The sequence below is a fragment of the Benincasa hispida genome, chromosome 10, assembly GCF_027475165.1.
Source record: "Benincasa hispida cultivar pf3 chromosome 10, pf3_genome.v1.1, whole genome shotgun sequence".
Taxonomy (NCBI): Eukaryota; Viridiplantae; Streptophyta; class Magnoliopsida; order Cucurbitales; family Cucurbitaceae; genus Benincasa; species Benincasa hispida.
The window spans coordinates 7,761,074-7,783,080 of NC_143487.1; the positions used below are offsets into that span (position 1 = coordinate 7,761,074).

Below are 22,007 nucleotides of genomic sequence, written 5' to 3' on the forward strand. Positions count from 1 at the left end.
CTAAAGAATTGAAGATCGATGTTCTCAAGTTTTGAAGAACTTAACACTGAGGTCCCAAGCTTTAAAGATCTGAAGACCAAATACTTAGGAGATTAAATCTCCAAGTTCCTGAAGACTTCAAAGCTGAAGCTCCTAGAAGGTTTGGAAGACTTAAACTTCTTGTAACATTAAAAAAAAAATCAAAGGAACATATATTAGAGTCTATATCTAGTATTTATAGTACAAATCAATACAAATAAAAAGTTCAAATTCAACTAATTAAATTTATTTGGAAATATCATCGAACAATAACTATTGGACTTGAAAGACACCCACATTCGAACAGTTGTGTCCTATCAAAGAAGGACAACATAGTTTAAGAGACACTTACACTCAAATGGTTGCATCTCATTTACAAAAAGTAAAATACACATTTATGAATAAGGAAAGAGCAAAATAGAAAGGAAAATTTCCAACCCTACCTACCCTACATGTTAAAAAAATAGTAACAACAATAGAACAATTAATATTAAATCATAACATTAGTAACTTTAGTTACATACTTCTTTTAGGACAACTTTAATTACTTACTTTAAAAAAAAATGGAAAGAAATCTACTTTATTAAGCCTTTTGGGCATCAATTAGAACAAGGGAATACATCACACCAGAGCTCAGATACACCATGCTTTTTGGCCCGTACAACAGATTTATTAGCAATTGAATTTAAATTGTGTTTTACATGAAGAAAAGAGATGCAAAGGACTTCGCTGAAGGAAACAAATCGTTTATTCAGGAGATCAATGGTTGTTGAACAATCTGACCCAACGATTATCTTTTGGAAACCCAGTATATATGCAAAACGAACACCCCTCTCAAATGGCTTTCATCTCAGATGAAGGAGACTTAATGACGATATTCAAATAGATATGGGCAACAGCTCTGAGAGATCCATTGGACTCTCTACCACCAATATCAATACTCATCAACAGAGATTTTTGACCCCATGCTACATCCACATTTACCTTGGTAGTTCTAAGTGGGGAATGTAATGAATTGCAGCAAAGCTCAACGAATCTCCCGCCTAAAATCAAGGCATAATCACATCACAACCAAAATTTTATTAAAAAACACACACACAACCAAAAGTGTTTAAAAAAGGGACAAATAAACCACGAAGGAAAAGAGACTCAAAAGCCAATTTAGCCAATTTTAAAATTTGCTATTTGCTATTAGTTTAGCCATTTATATATATATATATGTATATGTATATATGCAACAACTAATTAACCCTATGCTTTGATCATCGATGTATACTTCTTTTTATCTTAGTGATACACTTTAGTTAAAATGTATCATTATTACATTTTAATTCATTAAATTCGTTTTCTATGGATTAATGAAAGATTTAAGAAGAACATGTGAAGGTAAGATGAAAATCAACATGAAAAATATAGCATATCAAACAAGCTTAGTAATAAAACCAACACATATCAATGATAGTTTCATAATATTGTGATATACTTAAATTTTTTTCAATTACTAATTAATATTTTATTTAAAATTGATTTTAAATGAGTGTTGATATACGATTAAAATACTAATAATGCCATACTTAAGATATTGATATACAAATACAGTTTAGTTTTATGTATCATTTATATGACTATTATAGCTAACACCAACAAATTTTAACTAACATAAAGACGTACACTCTTTGACTAAAGTTTAGAGGGTTGAAACTCTCCATCCCAAATTGTTGTACCTTTATATATATACACACACGCATACACGGTAAGTAACTGTGTTAATTGACTCATAAATTAAAGATAAGGCAAGAAGATGGAGACACAGTGTTTACGTGGTTAGGCAAGATTGCCCACGTCCACGGGAAGATCTAAATTCTTTTTACTGATGAAGATTGCGTACAAATTTTTGTTGTTTACAGAAAACTAAGAAAATGATGATAACTCTCTAATTTCAATTTAAAATCAGCGGTATTTATAGAGTATACCAGCTGACCATTTACAAAGTTAGTTATAAACAAACAAAAATTGAGGTATTTGAGTCAAAGCTTCTTCAAATTCTCCACCTTGACTCCAATGCCTTGCAATCTTCTGATCTTCCTGATTCTGGCCGGTTTGTCTACCCTGTGTCTAGAAGCTCAAAACCAATCTGTTTTAAATATTTAAATAATTTAAGCTTTAAAACAGGTTTTGTTAACATGTTAGTTGCATTGTCAGAAGTATGAACCTTTAAAATTTCTATCTCCCTTGACTCAATTTTATCTCTAATGAAATGATACTTGATATCAATGTGCTTAGTTCTAGTGTGGAATTGTGGATTTGGGGACAAATGGATAACACTTTGGTTGTCACAGTAGAGTTTCACTATTGTTTGATCTATTCTAAAGTCTTTTAGCAATCCCTTGAGCCACAATGCCTCTTTGATTGCTTCTGTTAAAGCCATATATTCAGCTTCTGTTGTAGATAAGGCTACTATAGGTTGTAGTGATACTTTCTAGTTGATTAGATTAGGACCAAAAAAGAAAAGGTAACCTGTTAAGGACTTCCTTTTGTCCAAATCACGAGTATAGTCAGCATCCATATATCCATAAAGCTCTAGGTTTGATTCAGCTGACCTTTGGTAGACTAACTTTGAGTTTTTAGACCAAACTAGGTACTTTAGGATCCATTTAGTAGTCTCCCAGTGTCTCTTACCAGGATTAAACATATATCTATTAACTAAGCTAGCTGAATATGAGAGATCAGGTCTGGTAGAAATCATTAAATACATTAGGCTTCCGACTGCTTTATTATAGGGTATGATAGCCATCCGTTTCTGATGTTCTTGGTCAAAATCCTTAGGAGAGTTACCTGAGGAAAGCTTAAAGTGCTAAGCAATAGGTAAACTCACAGGTTTGGCATCATTCATGTTGAACCTTTTAAAGATCTTCTCATAGTAAATGGATTGATTGATGCTTAGAATAGACTCCTCTTTGTTCCTTTGGATCTTTATTCCTAGGACCTTGCTTGCTTCTTCTAAGTCCTTCATATCAAACTCTCTTTTTAAGAGGTTTTTAACATGGATTAGATCTCTTTTGGACCTATCTGCCAGCAACATGTCATCTACATATATGAATAGGTAAACTTTATCGTTGTAAGAACTCGTATTTACATAAACACATGTTAAATGAACTTTTTTTTAACCCAATGCTAGAAATATAGTCATTGAATATTTTATACCAGCACCTAGGTGATTGCTATAACCCATATATAAACTTGTTGAGTAAGCAAAAGAGATTTTCTTTTCCTTTAACTTCAAATCGTTTAGGTTGCGTCACATAGATTGTCTCCTCTAGATGTCTATGAAGAAAGGCAATTTTGACATCTAGTTGATACAATTCTAGATTATTTTGAGCAACTAAGGATAGAAGAAATCTTATGGAAGTTTGTTTTACAACAGGGGAGAAAATCTCAGAATAGTCCATTCCTTCCCTTTGAGTGAACCCCTTTACAACTAATCTAGCTTTATACCTAGGCTTTTGATCACAGGATACTCCTTCTTTAAGTTTGAAAATCCATTTAGAGGCAACAGGTTTGTAACCTTTAATAGAAGAACTAAAGACCAAGTGTCATTCACTTTTAGTGAATGCATCTCCTCATTCATTGCTTCAATCCAATCTCTTACATTAGCACAACTTGTTGCTTCCTCAAAGGTAGTTGGTTCTTGGTTAGTAGAAGCTACCATAACATTTAAAACCAAATTCATATAATTCATTTCAGTATATCTAGCTAGAGGTGTGATAGTTCTTCTTTGTCTATCCCTAGCTAAGACATACTGGCTTAAATCAGGTTGCTCACATGCTATCTCCTCATGTTCCCCTACATCTTCCTCAATTTTTACTATGTCACTAGGTTGGCTAGACTCAATTGACTGCTCAGTTGGTAACTCCACCTCAAATCCTGTGTTGGATAACTTTCCTTCATCCTTAACCTTTTTCTTCTTTTTCATAAACATCTCATCTTCTCTAAAGGTGATCTATCTGCTCACTATGAACTTCCTCTCAACCGGATGCCACATTTTAAACCCCTTAACACCCTCTGTAAAGCCCACAAACATGCACTTGACTGCTTTGGCCTTTAACTTTATTTTGGTGTACAAACCCTACATATCCAAAGACCTTGAGGTTATTGAGGTTAAGAGGATGATTAGTCCACTTTTCCTCAGGGCTAATCAATTCTAAAGATGTGTGAGGGCACTTATTCAAGGTATACACGATATAGGTTGTAGCTTCTGCCCAAGAACTTTCCCCTAAGATAGCATCAAAGAGCAAACATCTAATCCTTTCCATTATGGTTCTATTTAACTTATGGAACACGAGACATACGCAGCGGAATAAGGATCTAATTACACTCTAATTACTTCTAATTAAAAGGAAAATAGCATGCAAATATAGGAAAAACAGTAAATTAGAAGGCATATAATACAACCTTTGTAGCTCCCAAAAAATGCTTTTCCTCGCTGAATCTTGAACCGAACTCTTTCGGACCACCACTAGAGTTTACTCGCTATTCTCTGGACTCAGAACCGGGTTGTGGGATCTGATGAATGAAGGAATGAAAAGGGGAAGAAGTGGTGGTTCAAAGTTAATGTGAGAAAAAGGGAATTTTTGATGAGAATTTTGGAAACCAAAATTATAAAAATTCAGCTTGCTTAAAGGAGAAAAGAAGAAGAAATTTGTTTTATAAAACAATTACATGCATTTGATGCATGTAAAACCTCACCAAAAATCAACACCTCACAAAGGACTAAATCAAAGTGGGCTATGTGTTATTCTATAATGTTTACACATAGTCCACGTACGTTAGTGAGATTATCCAACAAAAATGTTGGATAGTTCCACCAACTCTTAGTCAAGGACAAAATGGTCTTTTTCTATTTGGTCAAAGTCAAACTTTGACTTTTAGCGTAAAAGTCAACCATTTGACTTTTTACAGTTTTGACCCTCTTGACAAATTTTTACCTCCCGAACATGAATCCGCATTCATATTCTCAAAATTCAAATCACATTTGAATATAGAGCACCATACAAAAAACCGATAGTGATATCGCATATACTTGTCGGTTTTAATCCCTTTTCCTAATTCGAACAATTCGAATTAATCCAACATACTGTTCTAAGTTTAATCCATATGAGCTAGCAGGGGGACCTAATGGATCTACAAATCATGGACTCCAAAAATCCGAGATTAACCGATAAAACTCTTTAACCTAATCAATCAACATTTGTTAACGAACGGGTCATTCCACTAAAATTCTATAGTTGCACTCCCCTCACTGTAGATATATTTCTGTCCATCTGATATAACCGTAACCAGTAAGTCAATCTTTCACAAGTTGTTCGTGGTCTTAGCTGGGTCAAAATACCGTTTTACCCCCGAGAACACTTCTTGTTCCTTCAATCCCACTAAACCTCTAAAGAACAATTGATTTGTGGTCTAACCAACAAATCCAGTTCCTCTCAGTCTAATGAGAGGGTGGGGCCCCTTGTTCTTATTCCAAAGTCAGCACTTAAGGGAATAACCTATCTACTACCTTTAGAGACGGGTAGGAGTGAAGTCCGTTTTACACCCTATGTCCCCAGCTATTTACCCGGTCTTACCCCTGAAATGGGAGGCTTATTGAGCCAGCACTGTTGAGCTGCTCTCACCCATGTAGATCTAAGGATAATCTCAAATAAACAGGAGTTCATAGTTAGTTCAGGATTGAGATCGAGTTACCTAGGTCATCAAATTTGAATTAGTTAGTTTTAAACAGTAAACAGTGTTATAAAGCAAAAGTGATTAAGTCGTGCTCCAATCTTATACAAACTCATTGCATAGGATGCCCTTACTCATATATCTCTATATGAACGATTCAGGATTACATCGTTTGTACTAACTACAAAGTAGGCCACATCCACAGTGTCCCCAGAACAAGGAGTCCAACCTTATCCCTACACTATAGACCATTTTAGGCTATATACTCGAACTTGGTCCATGTTTTATGTCATCACATAAAGTTCAAGTCTAAATTAAATAGCCTCAGGACCTTAGTTTATTGGATTCAAGATTACAATTTCAATAACAATTTTATCAAAAAATAAAATAGAATATGTTTATTAATTTACAAACTATGAATTTTAGGACATAAAATCCAGCATTAACCTCTCAGCAACCTCATTTTGTTGAGGTGTATACCTCATTGTTCTATGCCTAGTTATACCATTCTCACTACAAAATTTATCAAATTGTTCATTGTAGAACTCAAGCCCATTATCGGTTCCAAAGTATTTTAACCTTTTAGATGTTTGATTTTCTATCATGGCTTTCCATTCTTTAAACTTCCCAAAAACTTAGTCCTTAGTTTTAAGAAAGTATATCCAGTTCTTCCTAGAAAAATCATCTATAAAGAGTAGAAAATACCTTGAGTCACTAAGGCTTGGTATAGGAGATGGTCCCCATAGGTCATAATGGACATAGTCCAATGCTCCTTTGGTGGCGTGCTGAGATTTTGTGAAACTTTGCCTGGTTGCTTTACCTAAAATGTAGTGTTCACAAAAGGAAAGGTGTTCACTGATACCTTTGGGAAGAATTCCTTGCTTGGACGGTGCTTGCATCCTTTTTTCACTAATATGGAATAGTCTTTTGTGCCACAAGTAAGCTTCTGTTGAGCTTGCTGGTGAAGCCGTGTAGGCACTTGTCATCGTCTCTACTCCTCACACAATGTAAAGGTCATTGACCTTCTCACCAACCAACACAACTTTGGAATCCTTAATCACCTTAAGAACTCCACCTTTTCCTTTGCATTCACACCCAATGAAGTACAACATGCTCAGAGATATCAAGTTTCTTTTGAGCAAAGGTACATGTCTCACATTTCTTAGAAGCTTGATTGATCCATCCTTTAGCTTCAAGGATACTGAACCAACCCCTTTCATCTTACAAGCTTCATTATTTCCCGTGTACACAGATTCTCCATCTACTTCCTTGTAAGTATTAAACCAAGATCTGAAAGGTGTCATGTGATATATACAACTGGAGCCAAGTACCCAATCATGCTTCCCAAGAGGACTGATTTGGTTGGTTTGATTTCTGGTGAAGGCTAAAGCATCAGAGTAAAAGTAAGAACCTTCAACCACTGAAGCTTCTGGTTGTTTTCTCTTCTGATCCTTCTCTTTTTCTTTGTTTTTCCTTTTCAGACTGTAGCAATTTCTCATCAAGTGACTTTTCTTCTTGCAATAGTTGCATTTCAGCTTGGTCTTAGGTTTTTGCTCTTCACCTGACTAGTTTTTATTCTCCTTAGACGAGTTATGTTTGTTCTTCCCCTTGGCAAACAGCCCCTCCACGCTAGGCTGCTTCTTCTTGACTAATTGAAGCTCTAACTCTCTAGTTCTTAATGTTTAAATGATGACATCAGTGGTAACTGATTCTCTGCCATATTTCAAGGTATTCTTCACCTCCTTATTGGCTTCGAGTAGAGAGTTTAATAGCACAAAAGCCTCATTCTCGTCGCCAATTTTCTCACCAAGGCTTTTGAACTCATCCAAATTATCTGAAAGAGGCTTGGCAGAATCCATCTTGAATGTGAAGAACTTCTCCCTTAGATACATCTTGTTGAGGAGATCCTTGGTTGCAAAAAGACTTTCCAGCTTGACCCACATCTTGTAGGTTGTGTCTTGATCAATAACTTTCCTCAAAATATTGTCACTGAGATTCAGAACCAGAGTCTTATATGTTGTATGCTCCATGTCTTCTCTTTCTTGTGCTGATATAGTGCCTTGTATGCTCTTTGTTGTCCAAGAATAGCTTTGATTTTGGCCTTCCATAGGCTAAAATCGTCCTTCCCATCAAACTTCTCAATCTCATACTTTGCAACAGTCATTTCTGATCCAATCGAGTATGGAGTCTTGATTTCTTAAGAATCTTGACGCTCCAAGAAAGTTGATCTTGATGATCTTTAAATGCTCTGATACCTGTTGGGATGACCACTTTTCACAATGCCTAAATACTCAAGATCAATATTGGAGAGATGAAGAAATGACTCAGAAATATTCTGCCAAATCTTCGATACTCGAAACTCGATGCTCAATTGCTTCCTTGATCCTCAATGAAAATTCTCTTCTTTGTCTAATGAATCTCTGTTAAATCCTCGGTGGAACTCTACGACAACAGAACTAATACTCAATTGTACTCGACGGTTCTTGAACGATACTCGGTGCAACTCGAAGATGAAAACGATGTACTCGAAGCTACTTGATAGCAAAGAATCGATGCACGATTGACTCGATATTCATATTACTATATGTGATTTGAAAGATAATTGAATGGCACACGATTTACAATAAAGAAACACTCGAATGAACAAGAGAGATAAGGCAAGAAGATGGAGACACAGTGTTTACGTGGTTCGGCAAGATTGCCTACATCCATGGGAAGATCTGCATTCTTTTTACTGATGAAGATTATGTACAGATTTTTGTTGTTTACAGAAAACTAAGAAAATGATGATAATTCTCTAATTTAAATTTAAAATCAGTGGTATTTATAGAGTATACTAGCTGACCATTTACAAAATTTGTTATAAACAAACAAAAAACTGAGGTATTTGAGTCAAAGCTTCTTCACATTTTTTTCTTCCAAAATTAAGAGCACTTTCAAGGAAAGATAATTGAAGAATTAAATAAAAACTGTTTTAGAATTAATTGAAGAATTAATTTTTTCATTAATTAATTCTTGAAATTAATTTATATAAATGGTAATAAGATCGTTAAAATAATTAAGGAGAAGGTATTAAAAATTAACTCCTTTTTAATTTTTCTTTTGCTATGGACCAAAAGCCCAAAGTCATTCCTAAGAATCTCCGACGAATGATTGATATAGCAAATAAACAAAAAAAAAAACATTTTAGAAAACCTATTTTCTGAGCAAAGATAAGAGAACAAACTTAAGCATCAAAATCTTAACGATTTAAATTGATGCATAGTGGAGTAGGGAAACAAATATGTTAGAGAGAGTGAGTTGCCTCTTGAACTTTCAGTAACTATGGTTGAGACCCTTACAACACGTTTTACTCTTTTAATTTTCTTGATTCTATGTTACAAAGCGTGTTATAAGGCCGTAAACATAAACCTTGGATCAATGCGAAAGCTCTAAAAAGAGACCCTTAAACTCTTTCATAGAATGTGGTCACACCTTCAATTCATGTTTATTGCTTCATCAAGTCTATCGCAATAGACCACTAAAAAATTAAGCTATGAAGGCTTCACATCTAGTCCACACCATAACCAACTTCATCAAGTCTGTCAAAAGCAAACCACTAAAAAATTGAGCTATGAAGATTTTACAATTATCCATCAACTCCATATCAATACCTCCTAAAGGAAGGGATATGGAACTTTTAAGGGTTTAATTCTATCCATCAAGTCCATACTAGGACCACCCAGAGAAAGGACTATGGAGTATTTATGGGTGTGAGTCTCATGCACACTGAGGATTGTAGAATTATTCTCCTTGTTAGGCTTTTAGTTAGAGGATCCGCCAAGTTCCTCTCATACCTAACAAATTCCCAAGAAGATACTCTCCTTTCAATAATAGTTTCACATCTCCAATTCTGAGGCATATATGCATTCTTTTGCAACTATATACACTATTCTTAACAATTCCTATGGCAACCTTTGAATCACAGTGCAAATAGAATGGTACTGACGCCCCATAATGGTACATCTCCCAGTAGGCTTCTAAGCCATTTAGCCACTTTCCTGTTAATTCTAGAGCAATAAATTTAGACTCTATAGTAGACTTTGCTATATAAGTTTGTTTTGGTAGTTTCCATGAAATAGTTCCTCTACCCAATTAGAATATATATCCACTAGTATAGCTTACTTTGTCATTATATGTTACCTAGTTTACATACTCTACTATTCTAATATGGCAGAAAATTATGAAAATGCAAAGAATAATCTATTGTACCCTTAAGATACCTTAATAAATGACAAAGAGAAATCAAATGATCTTCATCAAGATTATGTGAATGTCTACTTGATCTTCTCACAATATATGCAATAACAAGTCTAGTACAGTTCATCAAAACCATAACACTTCCTATAATCTTTGCATATTCAGATCGAGAAACACTATTTTCCTTATTTTTCTCAATCCCCATACTAGCATCATAAGGTGTTCTTACAGGTGCGTCAACATAACTATCAAATCTCTTTAACAGTTTTTATTGTGGTTTGATTGACATAAAAAAAATTGTTCTTAGTTTTTCTAATCTTAACACCAAGTATTATGTCAGATTCTCCTAACGCTTTCATTTCAAAATGTGACGATAATAACAACTTAGTATTATTGATTACATCTACGTTTGTTCCAAAGATAAGCATATTATCGACGTACAAACATATAATCACACAATCAACTCAAAAAAATTTGAGTAAATACATGTATCAAAAGGATATTAATAAATATTCATACAATCGCTCAAACAACTTGAGTAAAAATATGTATCAAATGATATTTACTAATGTACTATTAAGGTTTTCATGCCATTATTTGGGAGCTTGCTTAGTAAAGTTGTCTAGTTATGTCATGAATATATCTTCTTTCAAGGGTCGTTGCAATTATGGGTTGGATATCTAATTGTCTTTGCGGTAATGATAGTGCCTTATACCTGAACCGGTGGCTCACTTTTTCTAAGTAATGGGGAAGAGGACCAAAACATGCCATTGAAAGACTCTACTGAGACAAAGATGGGCTAGCAAGAATGTAGAGGAGGTAGGATGGGTAGTTGGTTAGATCTAGTATGGATCGTACATGAACGGTAGTTGGAGTCAGTGGCTCTCTTAGGGTTACCAAATCTGGGATCTGTAGGGAAGAGGATTGAGTTGGCCCTTGTGAATAGCTTGATACACTATCTCCGTTCAACCCTTTGAGCAAAATGCGGCAAAAGGAAGGAAAATCCATGAACTGACCCCATCGTCTCCATCTCATAGGAACTATGAGATCACCCCAAGGATGCCTTCGGTATCTCATAGAACCTTCTTCAATAAGTGGAACACATTAATTGTCCGCTCTCCGATTTGGCAGTAAGGGTCGGAGAAAGGCAATTACTCATTCTTAAAACCAGTATTCTTAAGACCAAAGAGGCGAGCAGAAAATGGGAGAAAGCTCTTCGTTTCTAGTTCTCCTGTAGTTGGATTCTATAGAACCACAAGAATCCTTAGTTAGAATAAGATTCCAACTCAGTACCTTTTAAGATTTTGAGAAGATTTTACAAATAAGACTTGGTCACATAAATCTCAATATGATTGAGAGACTGGTAAAACACGGTCATCTAAATCAGTTAGAAGACAGTTCATTGCCTTCGTGTGAATCATGTCTTTAGGGTAAAATGACCAAAAGATCTTTTACAGGAAAATGTCTTAGAGCCAAAGAATCCCTAGAACTTATACATTCAGACCTTTGTGGTCTGATGAATGTTAAAGCTCGAGGAGGATATACATATTTCATCAATTTTGTTGATGATTATTCAAGGTATGACTATATTTACCTAATGAGTCACATGTTTGAAACTCTTGAAAAGTTCAAAGAATTTAAGACAGAAGTTGAAAACTTATTATGTAAAAGAATAAAAAAACTTCGACCAAATTGAGGTGGTGAGTATATGGATTTACAATTCTACAACTATATAGTAGATCATGGAATTCAATCCCAACTCACAACACTTAGAACACCATAACAAAATGGTGTTGTAGAAAAAAGAAATTGAACCTTGTTAGACATGGTTCATTTGATGATGAGTTACACTCAGTTACCTAAATCCTTTTGGGGGTATGCAGTACAGATTGTGTTGGAAATGTCCTAGAACTCGCAGTTCGTAAATTTTGTGTTAAATCAATAAAATATTATTGAGTATCTTATTTGATAAAGTTATTGATATTGGACTCTATTATGAAAATCCAATAAACATAATCCATGGCTATAGTATGAATACTTACTTTATGTAGTGACATAAACAGGATCAAGTTAATAGTAAATAGCCTAAATAGTCTATAAGTATATAGATGAAATTAGGTATCTCATTCTGGTAGCACTATTGGATGCGACCCATTTTGTATAGGTATACAAACGATGTGATCCACGAATCATTCATATAGAGACATGTGAGTGGGGGCATCCTATGCAATGAGTTTGCATAAGACTAAACCACGAAATAGTAAATTTTCTTTATAACGACCGTTTACCGTTAAAACTGACTATTTCATACTAAAGTAACCTAGGATAACTCGATCTTAATCCTGAGCTAGCTATGAACTCCTGTTTATTCGGGATTATCCTTTGATTTACATGGGTGAGAGTAGTCCAACAACACTGCTCAATAAGCCTTCCATTTTGGGGATAAGACCGGATAGATAGCTAGGGACATAGTCTTGCAAGATGGAATTCACTCCTACCCATTTTAAGGTTAGTAGATAGATTGTTCTCTTACGTGTTGATTCCAGGTCTTGAACAATCGGGGTCCCGCCTTCTCATAATAGAGAGAGACATGATTCATAAGTAGTATTATGAATCAATTATTCATTAGAGGGTTCGTGTGAACTTAAAGAACAAAATGTATTTACAAGGGTAAAATGGTAATTTTGACCCAACTATAATTACAAACAACCTGTGAAGAATCGACTTTGATTTACATGGACATAAATATATCTACAGTGAGAAGAGTGCAACTATTAAACTATAGTGGTGTGCCTTGATAGTTAACGAATAGTAATTAATTCGGTTTAAAGAGTTTAACTGATTAATACAGATCGTTGGAGCTCATGATCTGTTAGTCCATTAGGTCTCTCTACTAGCTCATAAATTAGAATTACAAATTGAGTATTAATTGGATGAATTTTGGTATTAGGGTTATGAATTTGAAATGTTCAAATTCAATTTTTTTTTAAGGTTTTCAATTAATTGTATTTGATACAATGAAAAACGTTTAATTTAGTTTAAATTAAACGATATTGGAGAACAAATTAATATTTAAATTATGATTTAAATATGAAATTGAATCATATTGGTGAAATTGGTGTTTTATTAATTTAATATTGAGATATTAAATTAATATTCTTTTAATTAAAAAGTTTAGTTAAAATTAAAATTAGTTTTATTTAAATTAGTTATTTTGAATTAATTTTATAAAACTAGTGTAAAATAAAATGATTTTATTTAAAATCATTTTTTCCTTTTAAAATTAGTTTTAAGTTAGTGGGTTTTTCCAAATAATCCACTAACTATAATTTAATGGAATCTTACCAAATTCTAATTGATTTATGCAATTATCACCAAGTATGTGTTTCCATCCATGCAGCTCTATTGGTTTGCATGATTTCTATCTATATATAGAAGCTCCATGCAGAAAGATGAAGAGAATTCTGAGTATACTTACTGAAGTGAAAAAAAAAATCTGAAAACCCTATTCAACCCTCACTAGTTCATCTTCAATTCAGCTTGATTTAAGTGTTTCCACCGCACATTCCTTCTTGAGCATAGTGGAGAAGATCTTGGTGGTGGTCATCTTGAAAAATCAAGCTCAATCTTGGTGAAATTCTGTTGAATTCGTGGAAGAGATCTTCAAAGGTAATATGTATTTCAAACCCTCTTATGAATGTCATATGAATAGCATGTTTAAAACTAAAATTAAATATAGTTTAAGTGCTTATTGATTCTGAATTCTTCTGTTGCATGTTATATTACTCCTTCAGATTGTAGTATATATTTTGAACATGGTTCCCTCAAAAAGTGTTTCAGAAACACCGTATGAGTTATGGAGAGGATGTAAAGACAGTTTGCATCACTCTAGAATTTGGGGATGCACGACACACATGTTGGTGCAAAACCCTAAGAAATTGGAATGGCGCTCAAAATTATGCCTATTTATTGTATACCTTAAAGAAACAAAAGGTGGATTTTTTTTATGATCCTCAAGAAGATAAAGTATTTGCATCGACAAATGCTACATTCTTAGAAGAAGATCATATTATAAATCATCAACCTTGCAGTAAACTAGTATTCAATGAAATGTCCAGAGAAACTATAAATTTAACAAGAGTTGTTGATCAAGTTGGTCCATCAACAACAGTTGTTGCTCCATCTCATCCTTCTCAAGAGTTGAGAATACCTCGACATAGTGGGAGGATTGTACGAAAACTTGATTGATACATGGGTTTAGCAGAAACTCATATCATCATACTTTATGATGGCTTAGAGAATCCATTAACCTTTAAACGGACAAAGAAAGATGTAGAAAAAGATCGATGGATTGAAGCCATGGACCAAGAAATGGAGTCAATGTACTTCAATTCTATCTGGGACTTGTAGATCAACCAGATGGAGTTAAACCCATTGGTTGCAAATAGATCTACAAGAGAAACGAAACCAAACTAGAAATGTGCATACCTATAAATCCAGACTCGTGGCAAAAGGTTTTACCCAAAGAGAGGGGGTAAACTATAAAGAAACCTTCTCTTTTATGGCCATGATAAAATCTATAAGAATACTTTTGTCCATTGTTGCATTTTATGACTATGAAATATGGAAAATGGATGTCAAGATAGCATTTTTGAATGGCTATCTTGATGAAAGTATTTAAATGTTTCAACCAGAAGAGTTTATTGAATAGGGTCAAGAGCAAAAGGTTCTCAAGCTTAAAAGATCCATTTATGGGTTAAAACAAGCATCTAGATCCTGGAATATAAGATTTGACACTGCGATAAAATCTTATGGCTTTGAGCAAAATGTTGATGAACCTTGTATTTACAAGAAGATAGTCAACAAAACTGTAGCTTTCCTGGTCCTTTATGTTGATGATATCTTGCTCATTGGGAATGACACAAGTTTTCTTGCTGACATAAAAAGATGGCTAGCATCGCAATTCCAAATGAAAGATTTAGAAGATGCGCAGTACATTCTTGGCATCCAAATTGTTTGTAGTCACAAAAATAGAACATTAGTAAAATCTCAAGCATCTTATATTGACAAGATGTTATCCAGGTATAATATGCAAAATTCCAAAAAGGGTATGTTACCTTTTAGACATGGAATTCATTTTTTAAAAGAACAGTGTCCTAAGACGCCTCAAGAAGTTGAGGAATGAAAAGAATTCCATATGCATCAGCGGTTGGGAGTCTGATGTACGCATGTTGTTTACACATCCTGACATATGCTTTGTAGTTGGAATTGTCAATAGGTTCCGGTCTAACCTTGGACACAGTCATTGGACTGCTATTAAGAACATTTTCAAGTATCTAAGGAGAACGAGGGACTATATGCTCGTGTATAGGTCTGAGGATTTGATCCTTACATGATACATTGATTCTGATTTTCAGACTAATGTAAATTCTAAGAAATCCACTTCAGGATCAGTTTTCAATCTTAATGGAGGAATTATAGTGTGGAGAAGCATCAAGCAGAGTTGTATCGCTGACTCCACAATGAAAATTGAATACGTAGCTGCATATGAAGCAGCTAAAGAAGTAGTTTGGCTACGCAAGTTCCTGACAGATTTGGAAGTGGTTCCAAATATGCATCTATCTATCACTCTATATTGTGATAACAGTGGAGTGGTTATCAATTCAAAGGAACCAAGAAACCACAAAGGTGCAAAATTATTGAGAGAAAGTACCATCTCATCAGAGAGATAGTACATCGAGGAAACGTGATAGTCACAAAGATAGCCTCTAAGGATAATCTTGCTGATCCATATATGAAGGTCCTCTCGGCTAAAGTGTTCGAGGGCCACTTGGTTAGACTACGACTACAAGCCTCATAATTTAGGGCAAGTGAGAGAATGTCAAGGGTATATAGATGCCCTAGTTTATTGTATTTTCTCTCTGTATCTCAACATTATATACATTATATATTTGTAACTCACTGGAGTATTAGTCCAAGTGGGAGATTGTTGGGAATGTTCTAGAACTCGCAGTTCGTAAATATTGGAAACATATTATATTTAACAATAAGAAATATTATTGAGTTGTTCATTCAATAAAATGTTATTGATATTGCATTCTGTTATAAAAATTCAATAAACAAATTCATGGCTATAATATGAATACTTTAACTTTATATAGAGATATAAATGTGGATCAAGTTTTAGTATATAGCCAAAATGGTCTATAAGTATATGAATGAGATTGGGTACCTCATTCTGGCGATACTATTGGATGCGACCCACTTTGTATACTGATACAAATGATGTGATCACATAATCATTTATGTGGAGACATTCAAGTGGGGGCATCCTATGAAAAGGATGTTTGCATAAGGCCGGACCTCAAAATAGTCACTTTTCTTTATAACGATAATTGACTATTTCAAATTTGATGACATAGGGTAACTCGATCTTAATCTTGAGCTAACTATGAACTCCTGTTTATTTGGGATTATCCTTTGATCTACATATGTAAGAGTATTTCAATAACACTACTTAGTAAGCTTTCCATTTTGGGGATAAGACTGGATAGATAACTGGGGACATAGTCCTGCAAGATGAAATTTACTCCTACCTAATTTAGGGTTAACAGATAGGTTGTTCCCTTAAGTATTGACTCATAGTTTTGAACAAAGGGGTCTCGCCCTCTCATGGCCGAGAGGGATATGGTTTATTAGTTGGAATATAAACCAATTTTTCAATAGAGGATCAGTGGGAGCTTAAAGAGTAAAATGTATTTATAGGGGTAAAATGGTAATTTTGACGTAGCTGTAAATACGAACGACTTGTGAAGGGTGACTTACTGATTATGGTTAAAGTGGACAAAAATATATCTATAGTGAGAAGAGTGCAACTATCGAGCTATAGTGGTGTGTCTCGGAAGTTAACCAATATTGATTAATTCGGTTTAAAGAATTTAGCCAATTAATCTCAAATCGTTGAAGCTCATGATCTGTAGGTTCATAAGATCCCTCTACTAGCTCGTAAAATTAGTCCTTGGATTAGTGAATTGAGCGAATTTGAAATGTTCAAAATCAAAATTAGGGATTTTAAATTCGAAGTGTTCAAATTCAATTTAGCGTTTGATTAATTATATTTGATATAATTAAAACGTTTGAATTTTTCGAAATTAAAACATAAATTGGAGAGATTAAAATATTCAAATATTGATTTGAATATTGATTAGCATGAATTGGATTCATGTATCAAATAGGTGTTTAATTAATTTAATATTTGATATTAAATTATTATTTAATTAATCAATCAAATTTGTTTAATTAATTATTTAAATAAAACATTTTCAATTTTATAAAATTCAAATTCTGATTTAATTTTTTTTATTAAACTTAATCTTAATTTTGATGAAATTTAAAAAGAAATTGAAAATGGAGACAACCAAGTTAGTAGATTAATCCAACTTTTGTTGGTTTAATCAGTTGATCAATACCTATCCCACTATAATGGTGCCAATTGAAGTATCATATGGCTGCTTCATTTAGTACTTGTATGAAGGGGATGCATAAATATGTCAAATTTCAGAGATTGAGGGGATGGATTGCTTAATTTTTTGAAATTCTGCAGAAACTCTATACTGTCTCTAAAACCCTCTTGGTTCCCTCACTCAATTGACTTTAATTTAGTGTTCCACCATACAATCCAAGTTAAAGAATAGTAGAGAAGATCATTGTGGTGGTCTACTGTCAATTTGAAGGTTCAATTCGTGGAGAAGAGCAAGGATTGAAGAGTTTCATCAAAGGTATAACATTCTTGAACCCTCTTCATTGAAAATGATTTTCATGCATGCTTTTAAACTCAAATTAAGTGTAATTAGAGTACTTATTGATTCTGATTTCTTCGGTTGCATGCATGTTTACTCTATCATAGACAATATGTTGCATATCCTTTAGACCCAGACTTTCTAGATGACCCTCGAACACTTAGTCGTGAGAGCCTTCGTAAATAGATCGGCAATGCTGTGCTTCGAAACTATCTTCATGACAATCATGTCACCTCGTTGCACAATCTCCCAATCAAGTGATATTTTCTCTCAATGTGTTTTCCTCTTTTATGACTCCTAGGTTTCTTTAAATTTGCCACAACACCCAAAGACATATTTGGAACAACTTCCAAATCAGTAAGGAACTTCCTCAACCAAACAGTTTCCTTAACAGCTTCACAAGCGGCTACGTGTTCAGCTTCCATTATGGAGCCCATGATGCATCCTTACTTGATGGTTCACCAAATTATAGGTCCTCCGTTAAGAGTAAACACTAACCCTTATGTGAATTTCCTAGAATCCTTATTGGTCTGAAAGTCTGAGTCTATGTATCCTGTAAGGATCAAATCCTTAGTTCCATATACAAGCATATAGTCCCTCGTTCTTCATAGATACTTGAGGATTGTTTTGATCACTGTTTAGTAATCTAATCCTGGATTGGTTTGATATCTATTGACAATTCCTATTGCATAGCAAATCTTAAGTCTGGAACATAACAATGCATACGTAAGGGTGCCAACAGCCAATGCATAAGGAACCCGTCTCATTTCCTCAATCTCTTGAGGAATCTTAGGACATTAATCCTTAGACAAGACAATTTCATGCCTGAAAGGTAATAAATCCTTCTTAGAAATATGCATCAAATATCTGACAAGCATTTTGTCAATATATGATGTCTGGGACAAGGCCAGCGTTTTGTTCTTACGATCCCTAATGATCTGGATCCCTAGAACAAACTGTGCCTCACCCAAATTTTTCATTTAGAACTAGGCAACTAACCATTTCTTTACATTTGTCAGTAATTCTACATCATTCCCAATGAGTAGGATATCAACGACATAAACACAAGGAAAGCTATTGAATAATCGATGATTTTCTTGTAAACACAAGGTTTATCAATATTCTAATCAAAGCCATAAGATTTTATCGCAATATCAAAACTTATATTCCAAGATCGAGATGTTTGTTTCAATCCATAAATGAACCGATTGAGCTTGCAAACCTTTTGCTCTTGACCTTACTCAATGAATTCCTTTGGTTGATTCACGTAGATGGTCCCTTTAAGATTACTATGCAGTTTTGACATCCATATGCTATATCTCATAGTCACAATAGGAAGTCATATATAATATGACCCTTCTTCTTACAATAATTGTAGGTTACTTTGTCCTTATTTTCTGGTTTCAAATTATTTTTATTCACTTATTTGATGTTCTTAGAGTTTTTCCCCTTTGATTGTTTTCCTTTCATGAACAAAGCTTTAGAATATTTTTCCTCTTTTTTGAGTTCCATCTCTTTAAATCAAAGCGAATTCATAACAATATCTAGTATTAACGAATCTCTACCATACTTGATAGCAAATTTAATCTCCTTATACTTGTCTGGAAGTGAATTCAAAAGTATCACAACTTGATTCTCTCCATCTAACTTCTCGCCAAAATTATGAAGATCTTGACAAATTCAATTAAAGTCAACTATATTCTCTTCAAGATCTTGCAACGCATCCATTTTAAAACTAAACAGTCTCTCCTTCATATAAATCTTATTTGTGAGAGATTTAGACATATAGAAAGTGTCCAATTTAGTCCATAACTCGTAAGCATTTTCAATTTCACACTAAGGCTTCTTAGGACATTGTCGGCCAGATATAGAATAATGGTGTTATAAGAAGTTTCAGACATTTCTCGTCTTTCAGTTTCAGTCAAGGTTGCAGACAACTTACTTGGATCAATTAGGACTTTTGCAACTTTTTATTGAACGAGCAACGCCTTCGTATTCTTCTTCTAAAAACTGAAATTTTTCTTTCCGTCAAACTTTTCAAGTTCAAATCTATCTGACATCTTCAAGAAGATGAGATATCCACAGAGGAACAAAGTGATCTAAAACGGAATCTCATTCGTGATCGTCTCAATCGACTTGATAACAATTGATGAAATCAGAATAAGTAATCGGAAGAACAGAACAGTAAAGTATTGAATGAAAAAGAGTAAAGGAGATAAGAGAACAAAATTTTTGTAGTAGTTCAATGTAAAGTCTACATCCAATTTGAATTACAGAAGAAAATTCCCAAAAGGAAGATGAAGAATGTCTTTTATAAAACAAATATACTACAAACCTAGGTTTTAATGTCGATTTAAAACTGACATTATAGGGGTACAATTTCAGTTGAAAACCAACATTGAAGATCATGTTATAAAACGTCTTTAATGTCGATTTTGAACTAACATTATAGATAACCATGATTCCAATACCAGTTATCTTCAATATCAATTTTCAACCGACATTGAATGCTATCTTCAATGTTGGTTTTCAACCAATATTGAACATCATCTTCAATGTTGGTTTTTCACCAACTTTTTGCCAATAATTGTCCGATATTAAATGTTGTCATCATTTTTTCATGGAAGAAAAGCATAGAAATATATAGCTTACGCATGTTCAAATGATTAGTATTTCTCATTTGCCTGTACATACACAAAATAAAATCTTAATTGCTTTCATAAGTCCCCAATAAGTCAGAAAAGAGGAATTGGATAATAATTTTAACTTCAAAACCAAGATAAAATATATTTTTCATCAAAATCAATTTCATATGGTTTAGATAACAAAATCCTACTTATCAACCATGAAGTAGACTTCTACATTGAACAAGTAGAGTATACATGCTAAGTTGCACACAAGAATAGAATTCAAAATAAATGAATTACAAAATGGTTAAAATGACTAAAAATAAGCTGAAGATAAATAAAGAGTGTTCAACAATGTCTTACCAAGTTTTTCGATGTCAAATTTTTGAAACTAAGGACTAATTCTCCCACCTACGAGTAGATAAGACGACAATATGAACAAATAAGTAAAAAAACAACAATTTGGACAAATAAGTAAAAAAACAACAATTTGAACAAATAAGTAAATCAAAGATCATGTTAGCACACAAGAAAAAAGACCTCAATAGGTAGAATTCTACTTACCTAAGTGTTTTAAAAGTGCTTCTCAAACAATCAAGAGATTCCTAAAATAATAACATTTAAGTTCTAAGGTTAGAACTTAGTTCGAAACCTTATTTGAAGCTCAAATAGTGTTGAAAATGAATAGAAGAAAATGGTGTTGTTGTGTACCGGCTTTGTTGGGCGTTGTTGAAATGAGGTGTCCGTTACAAACATAGCAAAAAGGAGTCGGCTTTTGCTGCGATGGTGCGTGAAGTTTAGTATTTCGATCACAACCGATGATTCTCTTCAATCCTGAAATTGGAACTTCAAATGATTAAGATATGTTTTATTATCGTAATTCTTAGGTAAAATACCATGGGTAAATGTCAAACCTTGTTGAAAACGGGGGAAACTCTAAAAGGGGTTGTTGAAACGTCGAACACTAAGCAACTCCTACTAGAAATGGGGCATCGGAGGATGTAACCAGTCGAAGAACACAAGGAGAGAAAGAGGAGAGGAAGATGAGAGGTTTTTAGGGTTTTCTTTTCCTTCTTTAATGTTTTTCCTTTCTTCTTTTCTTTTTTTAAAAACAAAAACCAACAAAACAAATAAGGAAAAATAAATAAAGTTTAAGAGAGACTTTACATTAGAGTTGTTTTTATTTTAAATTTTCTAATTGATAATTTGGAAATGAGAAAAATAAAATTTGAGAGAGAAATGAAAATGGGAGAGAAAGGGAAACAAAAAAAATAAGATAAAAAAATTGTTTGAGATTCAAAAGAGAGAGTCACCTACAATGTCGGTTTAAAACCGACATTAAATATCCACTTTTTTTTAAGAAACCGACATTATACATCTGCTTTTAGTTTTTCCAACCGACATCAAAGCCCAAACTTCTTGTAGTAAAACTTTAGATGCTTCACAAAATCTTGACCAATGGTTGTTAGATAGATTCCTTTTCGTTCATTCAAAGAGAGAGGGCAATGGAAATGCACGTGCTCCATTGCAAAAGCCCATATAGAAAAGAAGATTTTAACTTAATCAACTAATGTCATCGTTTCAATGTCTCATTAGACTTTTA

General features: G+C 33.7%; 1 long non-coding RNA gene across 2 annotated transcripts; it reads right to left on the reverse strand.

Annotated features, from left to right (window-relative positions):
• Window positions 1-496: 496 nt before the first annotated feature.
• Window positions 497-21,484, reverse strand: LOC120088013 (uncharacterized). 2 transcript variants are annotated; one of them, XR_016523723.1, is made up of 5 exons: window positions 21,319-21,484; window positions 21,116-21,238; window positions 20,768-20,815; window positions 19,720-19,912; window positions 497-1,061 (listed from the first exon to the last, which is right to left on the reverse strand). It is a non-coding gene; the product is annotated as an uncharacterized LOC120088013 (long non-coding RNA). The 2 variants fall into 2 exon arrangements; XR_016523724.1 differs by lacking the exon at window positions 19,720-19,912.
• Between the last annotated feature and the right edge of the window lie 523 nt (window positions 21,485-22,007).